The sequence below is a fragment of the Sus scrofa genome, chromosome 14, assembly GCF_000003025.6.
Source record: "Sus scrofa isolate TJ Tabasco breed Duroc chromosome 14, Sscrofa11.1, whole genome shotgun sequence".
NCBI classification, from domain to species: domain Eukaryota; kingdom Metazoa; phylum Chordata; class Mammalia; order Artiodactyla; family Suidae; genus Sus; species Sus scrofa.
In genome coordinates, this window is record NC_010456.5 from 5,451,604 (window position 1) to 5,477,646 (window position 26,043).

Below are 26,043 nucleotides of genomic sequence, written 5' to 3' on the forward strand. Positions count from 1 at the left end.
AAGTCAGAAATGGTTCAACACTGTCATTTAACAGATGAGGGTACAAACAGAGAAAATGATTTGTCCAAGAAAGGCCTGCCACATGCATAAGTCTAGTAGCCTTATGGGTCCAAGTTTATGGCAAATTCAGAGCTAGAACCTCAGATTCAGACTTCTAATCTAGGGCTCTTATTGGTAACCACATGGCTTCTCAGCCAAGAAATTCCCTTGTGGGCAAAGGGGGGATGTTGAAAAAGTTCCCATATATCTTGTGCCCATATATTTGACTGTCCTCTAAAACCCAATGAACAATAGTTTAAAAGTAGAGTTTGTCTCTTTAGGTAGTAAGATGTTCAGAGGCAGCAGTTTGGGGCAGTTCAGCTGCTCAAAAAGGTCATCAGGGAGCCAGGCTGCTCCTGTTTTCTTGCTCCACCATCTTTACTGTGGAGCCTCCATTCTCATCCCCACGGCTGCAAAAACTCTGCTTCACCTTCTGCCCTTGTTTCTATAACACAGTCAGGAAGAAGACAGAGAGGTTAAAATACAAAACCAAAAAGACTCACAGACGTAGAGAACAGATCTGTGGTTGCCAAGGGGGAGGCGGAGGGAGTGAGATGGACGGGGAGTTTGGGGTTAGGAGATGCGAACTATTGCACTAAGAATGGATAAGAAATGAGGTCCTGCTGTACAGCACAGGGAACTATAACCAGACTCCTAGGATAGACCATGGTGGAAGATAATATAAGCAAGGGAATGTATGTATATGTATGACTGGGTCACTTGGCTGTAAAGCAGATATTGGCACAACACTGTAAATCAACTGCACTTTAATTTTTGAAAAAGTATATATTCGGAGTTCCCATTGTGGCTCAGTAGTTAACAAATCTGACTAGCATCCGTGAAGACACAGGTTCAATTCCTGGCCTTGCTCAGTGGGTTAAGGATCTGGTGTTGCCATGAGCTATGTGGTGTAGGTCACCGACACAGCTTGGATCCTACATTGCTGTGGCTGTAGTGTAGGCCAGCAGCTACAGCACCGATTTGACCCTTAGCCTGGGAACCTCCAGATGCCACAGGTGCGGCCCTAAAATGCAAATATATATATATATATATATATATATATATATATATATATATATACTTTTGTCATATATATATGACAAAATCTCTCGTCTTACAGGGCTTGTATGCACAAATGCAGGCTCCCATGGGACTTCTACCAATATCTGGTTGTCCAGAAGGATACCACGTGGTCACCCTAGACTTGGGGAGGATAACAAGCAAGGTTAGAAATTTAGGTATTTTGCTTTCCAGAGTCTATCTGACAGAAGGACAAGGCAGTGGGGGTGGGGGTGGGGGTGGGGGGAGTGAACTGGATTTTAGTGAAGCAACCAGGAGTATCTGTCATACATCTTTCAAAAGAGTGAAAACAAACCAACAAACCAGGGAGAAGAGAAGGTCTGACACTGCCACTCTGGCCCTTTAAATCCTCATTTCTAATTCTGGAACCCACCTGTGGCTGGAGATAACTCGATCTGCCTCCAAAACAGAGTGTGTGTGTGTGTGTGTGTGTGTGTATGCATGTATGCAGTAGGGAGCATGTAGAAATATCCAGAGGCACAGAGCTCTTCCAAGAAAGGCCTCCAGGATGTACAGTATTAAAGCCCTTGTGGATTCATGGAATTCCATGCATTATGCATATGCCAGTAAATCATCATTAGGTTGGGAGTAAGCAAAGAGACGGCTCAGTTTAAAATAAATTTCAAATTAACCTAAATTATACATGCCTGGTAAATGGGAACTTTTTGTGAAGCAAGAAGCCCTGTCTATCTGGCACATTCAGCCTTGGGTCTCTGGGGCAGAATATAATTTAAGAGGAACACACCATCGTCAGAGCTCTGTCTCTCCCATCAGTCTCAAACAATCCCCACCCAGCATCCAGTGGCCTAACTGGATCCAATCCCTCATCAGCACCACTTAGGAGATGCTCAGAAACTTCTGTTCCTTGGCATATGGCTAACATGTGTGAATATAGAGATAAAGTGTTACCGAAGGGACATATAGAAGCTCAAGAAAGATCTACTATAAAAACAAAAAAGGAAGAAGACAGCCAGCTGGGGAGCCAGCAATCATCATTGTACAGTTAATGAGGCCAACAATGGAAAAGCACAGAGCTCTGGATGTCGGCTAGAAATTAGCCGCGTTCCAGCCCAGGGAGCTCGAGTCTGACTTGGAGGCCAGTTCTGGGGCAGAGGCTTAGGTCCACGGGAAGAAAAAAACCATGAATGCCTTCTGAAGACCCTTTCCTGATCCTTGGGTTTGCCAAGTCACAGTCACCTGGAAAGCCCGGTTGTGTGGAGAGCATCACTCTCCAATTATGAACTTGCAGTTCTTCCCCCAGCACCTCAGCTCCCTGGAAGCTGCCACAACCTGCCATCAACTAGATGGTACTAATTCCCCAGCAGGGAGCCAGGCAATGGACCAGCAGCGGCACCAGAAATGTATCCGGCCCCATCCTTCCCTCCGGGAGGCTGTGGTCCAGCTGGAGCGGGTAGACACGCGGTGCTCAAAGATAATTAACAGTGAGCCTGTGGAAGGGGAGCTGCCCAGGTCAAAAGACAAGACTTTTCATCTCAGCTCTCTTGCTAATTGGCCATATGAACTTGGAAAGGTCAGATCCTCCAACTTCCTGGACCTCAGTTTCATCATTTATAAAAGTGAGAGATGGCTGAACTAGAATCAGTGGTTTGGAAACTTTGTTTAAAGTGGGACCGATTTTTTTTTCACTCCCAGAGGGCAGATTGCAAGGAAACCAATATATGAAACAAATAAAAGTGAACCTGATCTGTTGGAAGCAGCAGAAGGGGCCCTGAGGCCTGATGCCACAGCCTTCCCAGGATGAGGTGAGTAAACACTGCCGTAGGGATCCTACCAGATCTGAAGGGTCTGGAGGTCCACCCACCTTGCTCTATTGCAAAACACATGTGCAAAGGGAAGGGAGTAGACAGACGAGGTCATGTGAGCTCAGAAACCCAACCATCAGACAAGCTGAGCAGAACGGTATTGTGCTCCAGGTCCAAAGATTAAAATAACTAATCCATAACCAATAGAGGCAACATCCAGATTCACCTGGCTTTGATGATAAATCTGTGTGTGGAAGCTTCTGAATTCGAGAAAACTGTCTGGTTCCCAGGTCCTAGCCTGTTCCTGGGTCAAGTTCTCTCTTCTAATAACCCAAAGCAGTGATGCCCACTGAGACTTCCTGCGACGAAGGAAATGTTCTGATTCTGTGTTGAGTAATAGGATACACCCTACGTGACTCTCGAGCACATGAAATGCTGTTTTGTCCACTAAGGCACGGAATTGTTTTTTGTTTGTTTATTTTGTTTTGTTTTTTGGTCTTTTTAGGGCCACAACCACGGCATATGGAATTTCCCAGGCTAGGGATCAAATCACAGATGTAGCTGCCAGCCTACACCACAGCCACAGCAACGAAGGATCCAAGCCACATCTGCAACCTACACTAGAGCTACAGCAACACAGAATCCGAGCTGCATCTGCGACCTACGCCAGAGCTCATGGCAATACCAGATCCTTAATCCACTGAACAAGGCCAGGGATCGAACCCTGGTCTTCATGGATACAAGTCAGGTTCTTTACCATTGAGCAACAATGACAACTCCAGCACTGAAGTTTTTATTCCATTTTTTCTTTCTTTCCATTTTTTAAAATTTATTTATTTATGTCTTTTTAGGGCTGCACCCATGGCACATGCAGGTTCCCAGGCTAGGGGTCGAATCCAAGCTGTAGCCGCCAGCCTACACCACAGCCACAGTGATGAGGGATCCAAGCCATGTCTGCAACCTACACCACAGCTCACAGCAACGCCGGATTCTTAACCCACTGAGAGAAGCCACGGATCGAACCTGTGTCTTCATGGACACTAGTTAGATTCATTTCCGATGAGCCACCACGCCACTACAGGAACTCCTATTCCATCTTCTTTAAATGTAAATTACCACATGGAGCAGCACAGCCCCGAAGAGTTTGAATTTTCTTTCCAGTCCCACCTTCTCTCTACCCTTCATCAAAGCTAAAATATCACAGGGAGCCCCACTCCAAAAGCAGTAGTTTGGATGGAAAAGAATATAAAAAAGAATGTGTGTGTATATGTGTGTGTGTGTGTGTGTGTGTGTGTGTGTGTATAACTGAGTCACTTTGCTGTACAGCAGAAAGTAGCACGACATTGTAACTCAACCATATTTTAATTAAATAATAATGATGATACTAATAAAAGAAAACAGCAGTTTGAGGGTGTCCCCATTCTTGATTCCCAAGGCAGACAACCCCTAGCCCCTAGCTACCCCAGGCATGGTGCTGGGACATGCAGAAACATCAGCATTCCCTAGAAGTTTATTAGACGTGCAGAATCTCAGAACCCATCTCAGACCTACTGGATTATCATCTGCATTTTAACAAGAACCCCAAGTGAGTTGTGTACATATTAAAGTTTGAGAGGCACCACTCCAGCCCACTGAGTTAGGCAGGACTCATGAGGAAACTCCAGCCCAGAAAATGTTCACACAGCCAAGAATGGCTTGAAATAGTGGTTTAACCCACATCATCTGATTTAGATTCACTGGACAGCTTACAGCCTTCCTTTATTTATCTGTCCTTTGCGTCTGCCTAGGAGGAGCCGTTATCAATTTTTTAGCAGGAGTCGTTTAGTCTCCCAGACTGCCTGCTTACTCATTACCACTAAACTGTTAACACTTCAGTCTGGCCATTAAAGAAGCTGTTTAGCATAAACAGAAGGCAGCTTCCTGGCCTCCAAAACAGAGTTAGTGTAGCTAGACCAGTGGTTTCCAACCTCAGAGGCTTTGCAAGCATTTGATTCTTATTAGGAACATACATATTAATGCTTTAAAAAAACATAATGTAAAATAGCAACAGCATGAAAATGAGCAACATAATACATTTTAGCTCACAGAAGACCTCCACCATGCGAATTTGTGATGCCAGGTTCAATCATCTTTGTTTAGACCTCAGAATAAATTTCTGCCAGCTGTGACAAATATTTAAACTTCTGGTAGATGTGTCAAGGATTAGGAATGCGGTTTTGCTTTGCGGCTGTTTTCCATGTTGTTGGTGTTTTGCTGTTTTTTAATTTAGATCATCACGTGACTCCTTGTGTGAGGTTGTTTGAGAAAACAACATGGCTACACAGGTGTGGTGACCAGTCCAACGCAGGGCAAGGCTCAGAGGCCACTGCTGGGATCAGGCTCTTCTTTCAAGGCATCACTTTCATGCACTCGTAAACGAGGAGTGACTCCCAGCATCGCAGGAATATCATACGGTGACAGTAAGAGCTCATGATAATTTATGGGTGATTCTTAATTGGATCAGTTTTTATTGAGGTGAAATTTGCATACAATGAAATGCACAGATCGTAACAGCTTTAATTGATAGTTTTGACAAGTATACACACCTGTGGAAACAATGCCCAATTTAAGCATAAAACATCTGTCATCCAGTCAAGTTCCCTCATGTCCTCTTCCAGTCAATTCCCACCTCCATAGGGCAATTTCTATTACCATAGATTTGTTTTTCTCTGTTCTTGAACTTTTCATAGAGATGGAACCACCTCTATGTATTCATTTGCATTTGCCTTTTTTTCACTCAACATAATGTTTTTGAGATCCATCTATGTTGCTTCAGAGATCCCATGTTCGTTCCTTTTCATGGCTGAGTAATACTCCATTATATGACCATGTCACATTTGGCTTATCTTGACTGACTTAAGGGTAGCCTCCGGTTTGCGGGCTTATTATGAATAAAGTTATTATACAAGTCTTTTTGCAGACACAGGTTTTCATTTATTTGGGGTAAATACCTAGAAATGGAGTTTCTGAGTCACAGATGAGGTGAATGTTTAACCTTATAAGAAGCTCCTCATAATAACATCCTAAACAGTTTTCCGATACACTTGGGACACTCCTACTGACAGAGTAGTAGAATTCAAGTCAGCTCGCATACTTACCAGTATTGGGAGCTGTCAATCTCATTTCTTTTATCTGTTCTACTAGCTACAAAGAGGCTACTAGGGAAGTGTGCGTTTTGCTTGTCAAACATCTTTTCCTAGCTTATTGGCCATTCCACATCTCCTTTGGTGAGGTGTCTTGTTCAAGTCTTTTTCCCATTTCTTGGAGACTTGTTTTTCTTTTTACGCTTGATAAACTAGTTCTTTTTTATATTCTGGATACAAGTTCTTTGTCGAATACATGTGCTATGCATCTTACCTCCCAGCCTGTGGTTTGCCTTTTTAATTTCTTAAAGGAATTTTTCGTGTTTTGATTTTTTAAACTGTGAACGGTTTTATATATATTTTAGTATTTTGCTTTGATATAACAAATTCCTATTCTTCACCTTCTAAACCTCTGGAGATTTTTTTTTTTCTTTTCTTTTTAGGTAAAGTCAGGGACTGATGGAGAGGAAGGGATGAATAGGCTAAACACAGAGGATTTTTAAGACAGTGAAACGACTCTGTATGATACGATAATAGTGGATACATGTCATTATACATTTGCCAAAACTCATAGGATGTACAACACCAGTAGTGAACCTGACTATAAACTTGGACTCTGGATGATAATGAGGTGTCAATGTCGATTCATGCATTGTAACAAATGCACCACTCTGGTGGGGGATGTTGGTAGTGGGGGGAGTGGCAGGAGGAGGCCAAGGGGTACAGAGGAAATCTCTATTCTTTCAGCTCAATTTTGCTGTGAAACGAAGACTGTTCTAAAAGTAAAATCTAGGTAAAAAAATATAAAGGAAAGTATTACCATTTACAACCACATATTCATATAAATATAGATTTTATAACTATTCTCATTTACTGACTTTATAATAAGTAAACATTAAACAGTTTTCCAATAAAGTAACACCTTTAACTTTTTATATATCAGCATGTCCTATTAAACTTCATTTACATGAACGCTTCAGCTATTAAAACAAAGAAAACAATGTTAAAGAAGTACAAAAGAAATATAGGTATGCCTAAGTTACTGTGTCATTTAATCCACTCTGGTTTCCCATGAGAAATGTATTCATTCTCTTCATGCTTGTAATCTCTGATCCACCTTCAACCAAATAAAAACACTTCTATATGTATGCAAACAACCTCGCCATGTAATTCAATTATAGAACACGGATGGCAAATGCTCCAGAAGGTCCCTGGAATCTCAATCAGTTTGTACCATTCTTGTGGCCTGGGCTCCTTTATTAAGTCATTCAATACCAGTCATTCACAACCTCAGGAGTCCCTTCAAGGCCTCAATGAGAGCAGCTACTAGGTCCCAAGGTTCCAGAACTTGTCCACAGGACAGATTGAGCTCTCCTCGCTGGGAAAGCCTGTGTGAGTATTATTCATTTAGTGTATTTGGGATACATTGATCAAGGGTCAAAAGTGGGTTGAAGCACACGTCAACCAAACTCTTGCAGTCTCCTCGTCTCTCATAAATTCTCCTGTGAACCACAAAAAATTTAATTTCCCAAATAGAAGAGCTGCCTTTTTTTTTTTTTCATATCAGAGGTGTGTTCTACAATAAAACAAAAGAACAGTTCCCTTTGTGTCTCAGTAGTAACAAACCCAACCAGAATTCATGAGGACACAGATTTGCTCCCTGGCCTCACTCAGTGGGTTAAGGGTCCGGCATTGCTGTGAGCTGTGGTGTAGGTCACAGACGAGGCTCGGATCCAGTGCTGCTGTGGCTGTGGTGTAGGCTGGCAGCTGTAGCTCTGATTCGACCCCCAGCCTGGGAATTTCCATATGCTACGGGTGCAGCCCTGAAAAGCCAAAAATAAAAAATAAAAAAATAAAAAAATAATAGTAATTAAATTAAATAAGAGGGAGAAAATTGAATATGGACAATATTACTCTTGCGAATTCCTTACATTTTCCATAAAGTATACTAAGTTTAGTGAATGTAGTTCTGCATATTATTATATAAGTACAAATGGATACTATATATACATCTACACACAATGTATATGTGTATATATACCTTTAACATACACACGTTCATACATTTTTATGTATGATATACATACATAAAATGGTTATATATAGTACAAAGTGATGGTGAGGAAGATACGGAGCAATGAAAATTCTAATAGCTTGTTGGAATTCCCACTGAGGCTCAGCAGTAACAAACCCAACTAGTATCCATGAGGATTCAAGTTCAATCTCTGGTCCAGCTCAGTGGTTAAGGATCTGTCATTGCCTTGAGCTATAGTGTAGTTTACAGATGTGGCTCAGATCCCACGTTGTTGTGGCTGTGGTGTAGGCCAGCAGCTGTAGCTCTGATTCAACCCCTAGCCTGGGAATTTCCATATGCTGCGGGTGCAGCTCTAAAAAGCAGGAGAAAAAAATTCCTTGTAGCTTGTTGATGAGACTGCAAATAAGAACAACCCCTCTGAGAGTCTGGCACTGCCTAATAAATTTGAACAAGCCAGATACACCATTCCCAAGTACAAACCCTAGATAAATCCTTGTACTGGTACACCAGGAGCCATGGAAGAAAGCTCACACCAGCATTGCTCAGGGAGGTAAGAAACTTTGAAGCACACGAATGTCTGTGGACAGTAGAGTGTCTGTAGGTAAATGAGGGGTAGTGGTGCAGGGGAATAGTGTGTAGCAGCTAAGTGCATTGACTGAAGCTCCCAACCCAACCGGAAGCCAAAGAGGAAAGTCATAAAAATACGCACAGTAAGAATTCATTTCTGTAACATTCAAGCCCACAAAACCCCACAATCTAGTATTTAGAGATAAGTGAATAGGTGGGAAAACGATAAAGAAAGCCAAAGGAATGATGTCATACAAGTCAGGGTAATGTTTGCCTATGGAAAGAAAGGGGCTGTGATGGGGAAGGGATGCAGGAGGCTTTAAGTCACAGGCTCCGATCTGTTTCTTAACCTGGCTGGAGGCCTCCGAGGTCATTTTCTTCATCTTTAAATTGCATGACTTCTTTAAATTGTGTGTGTGCGTGTGTGTGCACACACGTGCACACACACGTGGCCTCTATACTCTTTGACCTATTTTACAATGTAACAGACACACTCCCATACATTGTAGTTGACATGGAAAACATTTCACCACATACTTCCATCAGTGTTGCCATGCAAACTACAATCTACAGGACTGTACCTCTTTATACTACAGTCACTGGCAACCAAGGAAAGGCTTAACTCTGGGATGTACAAGGAAGGAGACTTGAGAACAACCAAGTAAACAGTACTTCATGTCTCCCATCTCTGGCTTTCTCTGGGGCATGGATGGGCTCCTTGTGTGGGATGGCTGCTGAAATGAGTAGCATTATTTAAATGGTTTTCTCCAGAAAGCCTTTAGCAAGATTCCTGTAAGTTCAACGTGCATCTGAGAAAACCCCCCAATGATAGGGTCCTCATAGCTGTTCATCTAGTCACCTACATGTCCCAATGCCCAAGGTCCACAGGTGTTGCTGGCTGGGCACAGACTCAAGACCCCTCAGTGAGCTCTTTCATCCAATAAAGGGGACTGCCACTTAATCCCTTGATACCTATATGCATAATAAAGTCAAATATCCTTTACTCTCCTTTCTCTTGTTTTTACATTTTTTTCTTTGCAATAAGACCCCCAGAGCTAGTTCCTTGGAGAGTAGGCTCTTTGACAGCAGGCGCTATCTTCTTTATGTTTATACCCAACTTGGTGCCTGCACACGGAATCATCAGTTCTGCATTGTGGTCCTCTTCACTGCCTGTCTCTACAGTAGGCATCCCTCAGGCTCTATTTCTGGACACCATCACTTGTTCTCAGTTGCCTTTGAATGCTTTCTTCCTGCCCCTGCCTGTCTGCCCTCTCGTTGCACGTCCCCACTTGTAGGATTCTTCTTTCCAACTGGAAGTCTCCTTCCTTGTTGCCCTGTGACCCACTCATTTCTTGAGTCCTTCCTCTAGGCCAGTTCTGTATTAAGTGCTTTCCATACCTTAAAATTAAGTCCTCGTCAACCTGCATGCAGGTGTTATTATCCATATTTTATAGAAGAAGATATTGGCAGAAAAAGGGGTTATGAAATTTATCAACCCAGGGCATAGCCACCTCAAGGCTGATGTACCCAAAAATCCACCCCACTCTTTGGCTTCTCACCATTTGCACAGAAAGCTTGCTGTGGCCCCCAACTCTCTCCGCCCCGCTGACCATATGTTGCTATCTGCTCTGCCAGCAAGATCTATCTGACTTGTGATGAGAACATCATGAGTAGCTAGCAAGACTCACTCCTGCCATAGTTCCAACCTACCCTGCCATTCTCCAGTTCAAACCCCAAGTGATCTACATCTTTTCTCAGACCTGTCAAATCTGTTCGGTGGCTTGCTAATGCAGACACAGTGTCTCCTACAGCCAGTGTTTCATTTCTTGAAGAGAATGAACACAGCCTTTAGCTTTGGCCTGATCTATTCAATCATCTCAATTTCTCCCAGTGGCTCTGGTCCTGTTCCCTCTGATACACTGTCCAAAATAAATCCAATTTCTCTGCTGATCTGAAACTCACATCAAACTCCTTCCTTCCAGGCATGTGAATTACTACAAATATGTCCCTTGGGTCCATCCCATTTGAGCTACCTGACTCACGGGGCTGACAACTTTGTCTCTCGGAAAGAAAAGGACGTGAGAACAGAGCCGCTAGTCTGGACTTAATTCCAACCAACACGGAAGAACAAATTGGTAAAGCAGAAGTGACGGGAACCTTGGGAGAAAGCGACTGTGTCATGTTGGAGGTTGTTATTGTGAACGAAAGAAACACTGGAGAGAGTCAGACGTGTCAACTTTGGAGAAGCAGGTTTCAAAACATTCTGATCAGACTGGTGCCACAGACAAACTCGAAAAGAACAGTGACCATATTTCCAAAGCAAAAATCGGGATATGACAGAGGCCAACAGATTTTATATTGCAGCTGGTGCTATGGGAACTCCAAGGAAAAGAAGTTTAGAGGCCAGAGCAATGATTTTAGCACACATTTCAATAATCTGTGGGAATAACTGGACCAAGTATCTAAAATAGTGAACGTCTCAAATTTTATAATATGAGAATTCTGCAAGAGATATTGGGAGGACCTAAAATGAGAAATTCTCAGGATGCAATCACAGTTGATCTCAGTTATAAAGACATCCAAAGAAATCAAAAAATCGGCACGGGGAACCCTTTGGTGAATACAGATTTCAAAAGGATGTGGGGGTGGGAGTGAGTCAAAAGGAAGATGTGAAAGAAAGGATGACCTTGACTTAGAAACAGAAAAAAACACCAACTCAGATTTACCCAGAGGAAGAAAGCGTATCACAGAAGTTCACGAGGTAAAGGGGGGGGCAGAGATGGTATAAACGGGCAACTGCCTTTGACGTCCTTAATCTAACCTCCTCGAGGGGTTCTCTTCACCCTCAGGCTGGATGAAACTGGATACCATGGCCATCCCTAAACCAGTCTCTGGTGAGAACTATTTCATAAAATCATAGGAGCATCATTATCTAGGATATATATAATGGATGTCGAGGCATCAGCCAGAATAATTGCTCCAGATGGGCACATGGCCAGGGAGAAATGCCAGAGTGGTATATACTGATAAGAGCAGCATCTAGAGGTCACAGTTAATAATGAGCTGGGTGACGCTAGAAAGGACAACACAAATGCTCTCCCAGATACGTTGGGATTAATAGCACAAGGAAGTACCCTGCTTGGGGCAAACAGTGCAGCCTCAGACGAGGACACAGAACAGACGGTGCCCTTCAGGCACTGCTGTGCCTCTGGTCTGCATCGGAAATGCAGAACAACCCTCAGCCAGAAGAAGCTGGTGGGAAGAGGGTTGGAGAGGATGAAGGCAGCTGGCCATGCTCGGTGAAGTTTGGGTTGGAGTTTCATCACAGAGTCTTCAAACAACTTGCCATTGGCAGTTCAGGGCCTCTAAAGATGTACTTAAAGATTCAAAGAATAGAGAGACCCATGATCTAATTTTCTGAAAGAGTTCACTAGAGATGAGACCTTTTGACATGGACCACCAACTTCACCGTTCCAGCTAATGCTCGCCTTCACCATTCAGTGCTCCCTCTCCCCTGCATCTTCCCCAATAGCTTACAAAAATGCCCTGGTTGCTCCTGTTCCTTAAAAACATTCATCCAGTCCCTTTTCCCTGTTCACGTCTATGCGCGTCTCAAGGGCAAACTCCTCACAAGACATTTCTCCACATACCACCTTCAGGTTTACCAATACTTTCTGTTGTTGTTCTCCTATATATTGGTTGGTCTTTGGTGTATCCCAGAGCCCCAAAGTAGGTAGAGAAGGCATGAAGCCGTAGTGATCTAGCAACATAAGTTACCTGGGTAACCAACAGCCTGTGTAGTGGGATTGGAAACACACATGTGAGCGTTCAAATAAATATTTAGCTTTAAATACATGTAAATATTTAAAGTTGGGTCTGCTTCCCAACACAAACTGTAGCCATCAAGGTCACTACCATTTGCGTTTCCAAAACTCCTCTCTCATCTTCTCTTGTGTGTCCCTGGTGTTACTCGTGGTTGACCAGCACTTCCTTCTTTAACACCCACCCCTCCTTGATTTCCATGAATCTCACTTTGGGGATTTCCTCTTCCTCCACGAAGTCTATCTTCTCTCCTCTCTTCTGTCCTCTCTCTTCCCCTCTCTCCTTGTCTCCTCTTTTTCTCCTTCCATCCATTTCCCTTTCTTCTACCCGATATCCTCTACTGACATTCTCTAGGATTCTCTACTGATCTCTACTTTTATCTCTCTATATCCTCCTCAATCCCAAAACTCAATCCATGCATACAATAAATATTCCAAAATTTCCATCTCGAGCCCAAACCCCTCTCTGGACTCCAGATTAATATATCCAGAAGCCCAGTTGATCCCTCCATGTGAATGTCTCACAGACACCTCAAACTTCACATTTCTGAAGGGGAACCTATTTCTCTCTTAAAATTATTTCTTCTTCCTTCTCCCCCATCTATGTAAATGGAACCCGCATATACCCAGTGGCTCAAGCAAGATATCTAGGCATTGTGTTTGAGGTCCTCTGACACATAATACCCAAGATCAAATCTATTTCTAAGTCTCACCATTCAACTTCCTCAATATATTTTGAGTCTATTTACTTCTCTCCATTCCCAGTGTGAACTCTCCTGCTAAGCCACTTTCTTTCATCAGGGTTAATTCGATAGCTTTCCACTGGTTCCCCTGCTTTGATTCCTGTCCTTACATAATCCATCCCACCCACCCCCACAGCAAGCAGAATGAGGTTTTTACAGCATAAATCAGATCGCTTTACTTCCTTGTTCAAAACCTTTCAATAATTTCCTTTTGCACCTTAAATAAAATCCAAACTCCTTATTGTGCCTTAGCAAGCCCCACATGTTCTGTCTTCAGACAACCTCTTGGTCAAGGAAAGGACTTGGGCTAACCACACAGTGCAAACCAGCACTCCCAGGCAGTACTCCCATCCTAAGCTGTACTCCCTTTTTTAGGCTCTTACGAAAGTAGCCTTGAGGATGCTCAGATGTAGGGGTGCTTACGGGAGTTGCATGCTACTCCTGAGAAAGCCAGCATTGAGTGTGGCTTCTACCCAGAGGTCCTGTGGGAATCTGAGGCTTTCCCACTGAACAGGGCAAAGTCACCAGTACCCACTAGATGGTTGCAGGTGACATGGGGGGTGTCCTAGTGGTCACTCAGAGTTAATACTCCTGCCTCTCCACCCTCTTCAACCTTTAGCATCAGTGGCTTCTCCTCGTGTTGGAACTTTAGCTCGACTAGTCTCCTCTCAGCTTTTCAAACACACCACACTCCTCCATGGGGAGTTTCACACAGGCTGCTCTCTCTCAGACTTTCCCAGTGGCCGGCTCCTTCGTGCTGCTTCATATATAAGCTAAATTGCCACTTCTTTGAGAGGCCTTTCCCAGCTACTTCCATCACTCTCTACTCTTGGCCTCACTCTCACTAGATTGTAAACTCCATGAAGGCAAAGGCTCGGCCCTTTATATTTTGAAATGACAGTGTTTTTAGAGAGAATTTTTAAAGATAGTATCCTTATTTTTCAAAATTACCAGTTTGAAAAAAAAAAAGCTCTTTGAATCACCTCCTTATTCTTATTGCCTGTATTAAGATTTTTACTGATCCATTACATTAAAATTTCTGAGACCTACAAAGCTAGACAGTAGTACATTTTGGTGTATTTATAATGTTTTAGCCAAAATAGCAAATAAATGGATTGATGTAAACCTTTATGAAGAGGCATAAGGAGCTTATGGTGAGGAGACATTGCTTGTTCATTGTTATAGCCCCATTGTAAGACAGGTTGGCAGCAAATATTAGGTATTCAATAAAAATTTGTTGAATTAGAGAGACTAATGAGGCATGTCTTCTCATGGCCTGCCTCAGGAACCTGTCTCTACCCTCGTCCTGTTCGACAATTTTATCAACACTGACCCAGTCCTTTATTCAATGTTTTTATCAACAAATTGAATAAAGATGATATAAACCTGGGAGGATAATGCAGTGAGTAAGAAATTAAGATTCAAGATCTTGTTAAGTTGGAAGAATGGGCCAAAACCACCAGGATAAAATGAACAGCCTTTCTTGAAGTTTAGAAGATAAGTTACACAGGGCAACCTGTCAAGGACCTGGTTTAATGAGTTACATGGGAAAACAATCATTGTAGGAGATGCTTAAGGGGATGAAGTAAGTGGTACCTGTAAGGATGACAGGATGGGGTAGCGGTTGTGAGTGTCACTGATGTCACAGTGATAGGCTCAGTGTGACTCATTATCAATTCAAAAAAAAAAAATGTGAAAGCCAGAGGGTTTCCTTGACAGCATTTAAGAAAACCTTAATGTACTACAGCCGCTGAGCAAACAGAGTGGAGAACCAGACTCAGGATCTCAGTGGAGATTCAGAGGAAGTTGGATTCCCAGTCCTGGCAGGTCTTCTATGCAAAAGTCAGGGCTCTGATAGGGAAGGCACAGGACCTTAAGATTGAGATAGGGGTATCTGAATATTTACATTTAAGAATCTTGAACTCCCAGGTTCCCCAGAACTTGCTAGATGTGCACATGTGGCTCACTCTGTTAGAAGATGGTGAGTCCCCTTTGCTTGAAGATCATGCAGGAGCCTCCCTGAAACAAACGCCTTATAAGACACTGTTTATTCCTCTGAAGATCTAGCCCCACCTCCGTCCTACCAACCAGGCCAGTAACAGAGATCAGGACACCAAAGACATTCATTCTATTCACTGGAGTGAAAGCAGGAAGAGGTAAGTACCTCAGAGACCTTCATAAGATATATGCCTTCTCTAGAAAGATAAACCCAGGAGTTCCCGTCGTGGCGCAGTGGTTAACAAATCTGACTAGGAACCATGAGGTTGCGGGTTCGGTCCCTGACCTTGCTCAGTGGGTTAACGATCCGGCGTTGCCGTGAGCTGTGGTGTAGGTTGCAGACGCGGCTCGGATCCCGCGTTGCTGTGGCTCTGGCGTAGGCCGGTCGCTACAGCTCCGATTCAACCCCTAGCCTGGGAACCTCCATATGCCGTGGGAGCGGCCCAAGAAATAGCAACAACAATAACAACAACAACAACAAAAAAAAGGCAAAAAAAAAAAAAAAAAAGAAAGATAAACCCACCAAAGATTGAGTAAAGATTTTAAGGTCCAGGGGTTTGGGGCATGCTTGACTCCCTCAAAAGCACAGGACAGAGATGATGTTACAAAACGTCTCTAAGTAAGAAAGAAGTATAACACTTACATAGACATCTTTGAGTTCAGAGAGGAGTTAGCAGTCGCACATTCAACCCAAGCTGGTGACACAGAGGCTGCCAGCTCTGAATCCCCTCCTGCCCAGAGTTCTGCAGCAGGTCAAGGCTGGTCATATGACTCAGCAGAAGCAAGGCCTAGGGAAGTAAGACCATTGAGAATCCTAAAGAAAGTTTGCCCCAGAAGGTGTAAACTGATCATGAGAAGCAAGAGGGGATCTGAGCAGTGCAAGAGGAGGGCTCTAGTAGATATGGTGGTGCTCCACCAGCTTCCTTCTTTAGGTCAAGGCACCTGTTTCACAGCTGCTGGATGGATCAGTTGCATCCCTCATTGGGACGAGCCTTCAGCCATAGACAGCAACTCATCCAGAGACCAGTCCATGGCCAAAACCAGATTGGAACAATGAGAGAGAATAGAGCTTATACCTCTTTTCTCAATTCAGGACAACTTTTTAAAAATTAAATTTATTTTTTTTCTAGGGTATAGTTGATTCACAGTGGTGGGCCAATTCAGGACAACTTTGAAAGCCATCCCATTTCAGAGCTCTAGGCGGAATCTGCTAAAACCTCAGGTGCACAAATGAACATCTCCTCAGAAAAGAAAATCATGGACTTGGAGAAGAGACTTGTGGTTGCCTGATGGGAGGGGGAGGGAGTGGGAGGGATCGGGAGCTTGGGCTTATCAGACACAACCTAGAATAGATTTACAAGGAGATCCTGCTGAATAGCATTGAGAACTATGTCTAGATACTCATGTTGCAACAGAAGAAAGGGTGGGGGAAAAACTGTAATTGCAATGTATACATGTAAGGATAACCTGACCCCCTTGCTGTACAGTGGGAAAATAAAAAAAAAAAAAAAAAAAAAAAAAAAAAAACCTCAGGTGCAATCACATCACAGGTTGGCTTTCTCTTTGCCCAAAGCTGCCGTACTCATTTCCTTAGAGCTGTGTCCCTGAGCACACTCTCCAATCACTCTTCTGCATGCAACTCTCCACCTCAGAGCTTATAGGGAACCCTATGAAAAACAGCGATATCCATCACCTCCATAATCATGATCATATCATTGCAATTTCCCATTTTGTTTAAAGCTATTTCTTCAAGGCATCAGGCCATTGTTTTCAGTTAGTTTCATTGTATTTCTTTTTTGCTTTTAATATGGCTTTCATCTCTGTAATGTTTTCTTTATCTTCCATTTTTCTTCAGCAGCTCTGCTAAGTTATATGCCTTTTCTTTGTGTTGTCTTATTTTTTTCTTCAAACCATCCATTTCTTTTTGAGCTCTAAAAGATATTATATTGTCTACAATGTCTTCAAGAACTTGGAAAAATGTTCAAATGGAACCATATGAAATTGCATTTTTGTGAATCACAGTGGTTAAACATCAACAATTTCATATGGTTCAACCTAATGTTTACCTGAAGTTTTCTTTTCTTTTTTTTGGGGGGGGTTCATTCTTCCTGAATTGTATGTTTTTCATCTACTTTGAGCTTTTTTATCCCTTTCTATTCTACCCCCTCTTTATTCACGTTTCCTGTGCAAAGATATTCTATTCGTTTCCTTTCAGAAAATAATAAAACATCCGTGGGAGTTCCCACCATGGCACAGCAAGTTAAGAATCCAACTGCAGCAGCTCGGGTCTCTGTGGAGGTGCAGGTTTGGTCCCCGGCCTGACATAGTGGATTAAAGGATTCGTGTATGTCATGGCTGCAGCTCAGATTCAATCCCTGGCCAGCGAAAACTTCGATATGCTCCAGGTGTGGCTATAAAAATAAAGGTCTGTGAATAAGGTTAATTTCCTACTGAAGAATTATGGAAGAGGAGGTGAAGAAAAGAGTTTAGACCCCCTCTACATGCCTTTGAGCTTATTGTGAATGATTTATTTTCTCACACATCTCTTCACTCTCACTTTTAGGTACTTAGTAGGTCAGTATAGCTTCCATGCATTAGATTCCCTAAAAGCAGAGCCTGGGAAAGAAATTCATGTGCAAGGGACCCGTAAGAGAGTGAGCGAAGCCGGACAGGGCAGAGAATGAAGCTCAGCAAAGAGATATCAGTTGAAATCAAGTCTCAGCCTGAATTTCTGGGTGGCTTTGGAGCATGAATAGCATCACAGAACAGTCCAGCAAAGGGTTTTCCTCTTATCATTCAGTCAGGAGCTGGAGTCCCATCCCACCCCAGGGATAAGGTGTAACCTACCAGGCATCTCAAGAGGTGGCAACAGGAATTCCCATAGTGGCTCAGTGGTTAACAAACCCAACTAGTATCCATGAGGACTCAGGTTCGATCCCTGGCTTCATTCAGAGGGTTAAGGATCTGGTGTTGTGAGCTGTGGTGTAGGTTGCAGACGTGGCTCTGATCCAGCATTGCTGTGGAGTAGGCTGGCAGCTACAGCTCTGATTCCACCCCTAGCCTGGGAACCACCATGTGCCATGGGCGCAGCCCTAAAAAGACAAAAAAAAAAAAAAAAAAGAAGAAGAAGAAGAAGAAGAAGAAGAGAGAATAACATCTCTTATGTTGTGAGAAGTTCTCTGGAGAAGGACAGCAGGGCTGCAGAATGGAAGCGCTGGCCTAGCAACAGGAATCTGGGCTCTCTGCATTGTCCCTTTCTCCCTCCTTCCACTGTATCTCAAGAATTTATGCAGGCCAAGAGGCCAGGTCATCAATAACTTGGTCATAGACTTCCATCTCTTTCCTCTTCTGCCCCTCTCGCCTTCCCTTTCTGCGGAGGCACACAGTCTGCCCCACAGGGACACGTCCTCCTCTCCTGGAGCTGGGTCATGCCCCGGGGTCTCCGCGTTTTAGACAAAGGATCTTTGTCTTTCAAGATGAAGACACAGCTTTGGGGTAGGCTGCACTCATCTCGTAGCCCAGGACTATAAATGTCGGCCTTCAGGACCCTATGAGGCCTTCTGGGAACAGACACTACCCCCCATGTCCTCTGCCCCCTGTCCTTTTGTCTATAGAAAAACTTGAGCCTCCTAGGCCTTCCCCAAGTTCCAAAGAGTACATTTAATCAGAGAAGTGAGAAAATGCAGAAAAAAGGGAAAAGAGTCAAGCAAGACAAAATAATAATAGTTTAGCCATTAAACAAAGTTTAGGACTTCTTGTTCCTCCTCATGGGCTATAGGTCATAATCTGAGCCATAGCCTATGAGCTGTTTGGCAGATGCAGAAACACCTACCAGGGGGAAGAAGTTACCTATATGCTGCCAGGAAGCATGGAGACTCCAGACCAGCTGGAACTAGAAGCTGGATGATGTTGATTCCTGATTACTTCACTCTCGACAAATCGGAAGAATGTCCACGAGGGGATCAGACACCCCAGAACCCCTCTCCCTCACCCAATTATTAAAACTTTCCCTGAAAGTCACTGCGGAGTTCAGGCCTTTTGAGCACTAACACCTGGACTCCTTGCTTGGTTCCCTACAAGAAGCACTGCACTTTCCTTCACCACAGCCCAGTGTCAGTAGATGAGCTTGACTGCAGTAATGCAAGCTGACCCACATTTGCTTCAGTAACATGTCTTCTGTTTAGTCCTATGTCCATTTTTTTACAGTGACCCTTCATACTTTGTTGTGAGGGGCTGGACAGTTTCCTTGCTTCATCGAATGTGATGAGTTGTTTTTTGTTTTGGGGCGGGGGTGCTTTTGTTTGTTTTTTAGGGTCACACTCACGGCATACGGAGTTCCCACGCTAGGGGTCGAATTGGAGCTATAGCTGCCGGCCTATACCACAGCCACAGCAACTCAGGATCCAAGCCGCATCTGAGAACTATACCACAGCTCATGGCAACGCAGGATTCTTAACCCACTGAGCAAGGCCAAGGATCGAACCTGCATCCTCATGGATACTATTCAGGCTTGTTACCGCTGAGACATGATGAGAACTTTCTGTGATGTGTTTTTTCTTTTCTCATTTTTGTGATGCGACAACACTCTACAAGCTGAAATAGAAAGTCTCTCCATAGACCTTTTTCTCTCTTTTTCACTGAGAACCACATCTTATACAAAGCATTATATATAAAATATATAGTTTAAAATATAAAAATAATAAAACAGCAAAACAGATAACCTGTACCCATTACTCAGGTTAAGAAATAAAACATAACGAACAGCAATGAAACCCCTGGTGTGCCCCTCCCCAAGTCACATTCTCCCAGCCCCTCCCCAGAAGAAAATACTATTTTGAATTATGTTTATCATTACCTTACTTTGCTTACAATTTTAAACTAGATATGTCTATAATGCCTAAACAAAATAATGCTTAGTTTTTCCTGTTTTCATCCTGTTCCTTCTTCTGCAGATTGCTCCTTACGTTCAAGGTGACTGTTAGGAGATTCTTGCATAGGAAGCACTGAACCACACTTCACTCGTTTCCATCACTGTGTGGTATTCCTTTGTAGGACTGTGTCAGAAATTTACTTATTCATCCTGTGGTTGAGAGACACACTTGGGTTGTTTTTCATTTTCTAGTATTAAGAGGAGTGCTGCTGCTAACATTCTTCAAACTCTGTCCTGATGCACATTGGCAGGAATTTCTTTAGGACATATATGTGTGAGTAAAATTGCCAGATCTTGGGGTTCCCATTGTGGCTCAGCGGTAATGAACCCGATTAGCATCCATGAGGACACGGGTTTGGTTCTGGCCTTCCTCAGTGGGTTGAGGATCCAGCGTTGCTGTGAGCTGTGGTGTACGTTGCTGACATTGCTCAGATCCCATATTGCTGCGGCTATGACGTAAAGCAGCAGCTGCAGCTCCGAGTCAACCCCCAGCCTGGGAACCTCCATATGCCACAGGTGCTGCCCTAAAAAGCAAAAAAAAAAAAAAAAAGTCAGATCTTAGGGAATTCACATTTTCAACTTTACTAGATAATGCTAAGTTGTTTCCCAAAGTGGGTGCAATGATTATACTCCCACCAGTGCAACACTGTAGCAAAGTTCTCTTGGCTCCACATCCTTGCTAACTTCATTTGCTATTTTCAGAATTACTGATGATTGTTTAACCAGACAGAAATAAAGTATATCACAATATGATTTTTATGTGCATTCTCTGATTCCTATAGAAGTTGAGCATCCTTTTATATGCTTATCGGCCATTCATGCTCTCTATTGTGAAATTCCTGCTCATTATTCTGCTGCCCTTTCTTTTGAGCTATTAGTCTTTACTTATTCACAGAAGTTCTTTATTATATTCTGGACACTGAACCAGTATCAGTGAGGTGTGTGGCAAATTTCTCCTCTTAATTTGTACCTTGTCTTTCTAGACTCTGTTGTCCTTAAAAAACTAGAAGTTATTAATTTTAATGCATGCTTCTTTGGCAATCTTTTTATTTATCACTAGGGTTTTTTTGTTGTTGTTGTGTTTAAGAAATAACTTCCTTGAGGTCATAAAAATATTTTTTGGTCTTAAACTCTGTTGCCTTTCACATTTAAGCTTTTAATCCATCTGGAGTTAATTTTTGTATATGGTGTGAAGTAGGAATACATTTCATTGTTTTTCATCTGGATAACCAGTACCACACATTGAAAAGCTCATCTTTTCCCCAATGATCCACTCTGTCACCCATTAGTTTCCACATACGCATGGATCAATTTATAGGCTCCTTTGTTATATTCCATTGGTCTATTTTTCTCTCCCTGTGCCCAAACCACATTTTCCATTTATATGTTGTTAATATTTTATGTTGTTATTGGATAGGACAAACACCTCTCTTCTGTCTGTTCCTATTTTTTAGGAATTTACTGACTCCTCTGGACTCTCTGTTCATCCGTATAAATTTTGGAATTAACTGGGCAAGTTCCATGAAAATCCTTTTGGGATTTTGACTGGAATTGCACTGAATACATGGAGCAATTGGGGAAGAATTATTATCTTTATGATATTAAGTCATCCTATCCATAAGTATGGTATGCTCTTCTATTTATTTAGATCTTTTTTGATGTCTTTCAATAAAGTTTTACGATTTTCTCCAAAAAGGAAATTGTAGAATAGTAGTTAAAAACACACACTCCAGAAACAGATGTTGCATTTGAATTCTCATGCTACAATTTACAAACTTTGCAATATAAAGTTTGTAAATTGTAGCATTACAATTAAGGCAACTTATATAATCTCTTTGGCTATCAGTTTCCACAGCTTTAAAATGATATTAGAGTTCCCATTGTGGCGCAGCAGAAACGAATCTGACTAGGAAACATGAGGTTGTGGGTTCTAACCTTGGGTGTGATCAGTGGGTTAAGGATCCGGCATTTGTGTGGGCTGTGGTATAGGTCACAGACGCAGCTCAGATCTGGCATTGCTATGGCTATGGTATAGGCCGGGGCAACAGCTCTGATTGGACCCCTAGCCTGGGAACCTCCATAAGCCGCAGGTGTGGCCCTAAAAGGACAAAAGACAAAAAATAAAGAAAAGAAAAGAAAAGAAAATGATATTAATTTATAGTACCTACCCCATAGAGTTTGTATAAGAATTATATGGGTTAACACAAAAAGAGTGTTTAAAATAGTGCATGGTCCATGATAAGTGATATATATATCTGTTTTATTATCTTTAGGTACACTATATTTTGTTTTTCTATCACAAATAGCATTTTAATTAAATTTTCGTTTCTTTCCCAACCATATAGATACAATTGACATTTGTATTAAGTAAGATCTGTCAACTTGCTAAATTTTCTTTTGCATTATAATCATTTTTTGTAAATTATTCTGAGGTTCACCATATTATCTGCTAATAATACTACTTATTCCTTTCTAATCCTTATGCATTTTTTTCTTGATTTATTACATTGTCTAGGACTTCCACTATGGCATTTGAAGTAGTAGTGCCAAGAATCCTTTCTTATTCCAAAATTTAAAGAGAACACTTTTAGGAGTTCCCGTCGTGGAGCAGTGGTTAACGAATCCGACTAGGAACCATGAGGTTGCAGGTTCGACCCCTGGCCTTGCTCAGTGGGTTAAGGATCTGGCGTTGCCGTGAGCTGTGGTGTAGGCTGCAGAGGCAGCTCGGATCTGGCATTGCTGTGGCTCTGGCGTAGACCCGGGCTATGGCTCCAATTCGACCCCTAGCCTGGGAACCTCCATGTGCCGTGGGTGCGGCTCTAGAAAAGGCAAAAAGACACACACACACACACACACACACACACACACACACACACACACACAAAAGAACACTTTTAATGTTTTACCACAGAGTAAAATGTTGGCTATAAATTTCACATCGAGAGAAGTCCCGCTGTGGCTTAGCGGATTACAAAACTGACTGGTATCCATGAGGATGCAGATTCAATCCCTGGCCTTGCTCAGTGGGTTAAGGATCCGGCGTTGCCCAGAGCTGAAGTGTAAGTAGGTCAAGAATGTGGCTCAGATACCCTGTTGCTGTGGGTCTGGCATAAGCTGGCAGCTGTAGCTGCGATTTGACCCCTAACCTGGGAACTTCCGTATCCTGCAGGTGTGGCCATAAAAAGAAAAAAAAAATTCAGATCGATATCATTTATCAGGCTAAGGAAAGTTTCTTCAATTCTAAATTTACTAATACTTTTTACCACAAATAATTAATGGTAATTGTTGGTAACTGAATACCAGATATTCTAACTTGCTAATGCAGTAAATAACATTTATATATTTTTCTAATGTTGAACTTTCCTTGTATTCCTGGCATAATATTAGTTTGGTCATAAAGTATTATTTTTGATTTTAGATTCAATTTTCTAATATATTGAGTAGAATGTTAAGAGCAATAGCCATGGAGTTAAATTGGCCTATAACTTTCCTTTTGTGTACTGGCTTTGTCAGGATTTCATATTCAGAATATGCTGGCCTCTTTTTGACTCTCTGAAACATTATGTAAGTTTAGAATTATTTGTTCCGTGAAAGCTTTGTAGAGCTCACCTAATTTACAGAACTGTCTGTGACTGGTGTCTTCTTTGAAGAGAAGTTTTAAAATATTGAATCCATGCCCTTCCTGGCCATAGACTCATTTCCTTTTGGTCAATTTTATTTATTTTCCAAGGAATTTATGTATTTTGTATGAGTTTTTTTCATTATTGGCATGAATTTTTTAAATGGTATTCTCATTACTTTTCGATCTCTGCTGCTTCAGTACAGAGTTATGGCCATTTTCATTCCCAAAGTTGTTTGCTTGTTTTTACTCACTTTAATTCTTGATCTGTCTTGAGGAGGCGTGTCAGTTTTATTAGGATTTTCAAAGAAGTAATGCATACCCTTGTTGCCCCTTTCTACTGAGTCTTTGTTTTCCGTTTCCTCATTTTCTGACCTTCCCTTTACTGTTTCCTTAATTGAGTTTTTTCCTATTATTATTTTCTATCTTTTAAAGTTCAATGTTTAGCTGTTTGTTTCTCTTCACCCTCTCTTCCTCTATAATAAAAACATTTGAGGCCATAATTTTCATCTGTAGGCACCAATTTAGCTGCATCACACAAGGTTTGATTTAGACTAGTTCCACCATTTTTTTTCAACAAATATTTATATATTTATTACAGAATTTCTTTAACTTCTAATATGGTTTCTTCCTTTTTATTTCAAATGGGAATTCCATTGTTGCCTGAGCATGTGGTCTGTTAGATTAGATTCTTTGAAAGACATACAGGCCAGGCTAGGACTTGATCAATTTTTATATGTGTTCTATGTGTGCTTGAAAAGAATGTGTATTCTCCTATTATTGGTGCAGTGTTCTATACACATCCCTTAAATCATGCTTGTTAAATGCGTAGTTCAGATCTTCTCTGTCATTATTGATTTTGATCTGCTTGACCTACCAGTCTCTGAGAGCAAGATGTTAAAATCTCCCACACAGATGGTAGTTTTGTCAATTTGTCCTTACAGATAGATCAATTTTCGTTTTATGTATTTTGAAGCTACACTGTTAGATACATTCAGATGTAGAATTGTTACATATTTATAGCACACTGAACATTTTATCAATGTGTAATGAGCTCTTTTTTTTAATCTCTAAAAGTGTCTTTTGGCCTTAAAGGCTATTATATCTGAGATATATATAGCCAAATTTCCTTTAGCATTTGCCTAATGTATGTTTTTTTCCATCCCTATTTTCAGCTTTTCTGTATCCTTGATTTTTGACATTTAACTGGTATATGTCTGGACTTGGCTTTGTTTTGTTATGCTTTAGCATTTAGCCCATTTATGTTGATTATAATTTCTCATTTACTTGGGTTCATTTCTCTTTTTTTTCTTTCTTTTTGCAGGTCCATTTCTATCAGCTTATTTTAAATTTTTTTTAAAAAAACTTGTTTCTTGGAGTATTGAGGCTGGGAATTTAAAGCAAGGGCATAGCATGAGTTTTCCTAGGGCATCTAAGAAGGAACTGGGGTAAGAAGCAAGAAGAGATCAACTGGATACTCAATGTAAACTACAGTGCCTTTGCTAACTTGCTAAAATCAAATCCTACTCCAGGGAGAAATGCAAATGAAAAGAACGAATAAAATTTGCATGTTGCCCATTTGAGCCACAAAATCTACTAGTCTGATTACCTCAGATAAGGAAACAGAATCCAGATAGGTTAACAGTATTGGTCTAAGATCACACTGTGGCAAGTCAAACCCAAGCCTTCAGATTCCTAACTCCAGCATTATTTTGTCTCCCTATATATCGCATGGTGTGTTTTATACAACACTAGTTCCAGATAATACTGTTATCATAAGGGTTATAAAAAAGAGGTCAGTAGCCAGATATGACTGGGAGACACTGAGATGAATAGAGTTAGATACATTTGGAGAGTTTTTTAAAATACACACATACATACACTTTAAATGTGTAACTGTGCTTTGTGATGCTCAAAGGGAGGGGTACAGAATATAGAACTTCCCAAACAACTGACGATGGAATCTGATTTTTAATCAATATCTCAAGGGATTAATGTTTAGCAGAAAACAATCTGAAATATACTAAGCTCTGTCATGCTGCCCTTTCAGTTCTCAAACTCTTCCAAAATGTTTGTGGAATTCACCACCGATGACAAGCAGCTCTTGAACAGAGTCTATCTGCCCAGCATGGTGCCGAAGCAGTGGAGGAAACCAGGATGAAGAAGGCTATCAGCACCAAGATGCTGACATGCCCTAACAACACTCAGGCACGTGCACAGATCATTACTACCCTGCACAGAATAGGAACATGTGGCTTTTGAAAATCACAACTGTGTACTCAGGACCGAAAGGCTGGAAGCTTCACAACTGGACAGAATCTTCACA

The 26,043-nt window shown here is 41.8% G+C and overlaps 1 long non-coding RNA gene across 1 annotated transcript in view; it reads right to left on the bottom strand.

Annotated features, from left to right (window-relative positions):
* Positions 1-26,043, bottom strand: part of LOC102164739 — a 173,986-nt gene that overhangs the window by 88,003 nt on the left and 59,940 nt on the right. The gene's annotated exons all lie outside the window — the stretch shown is intronic.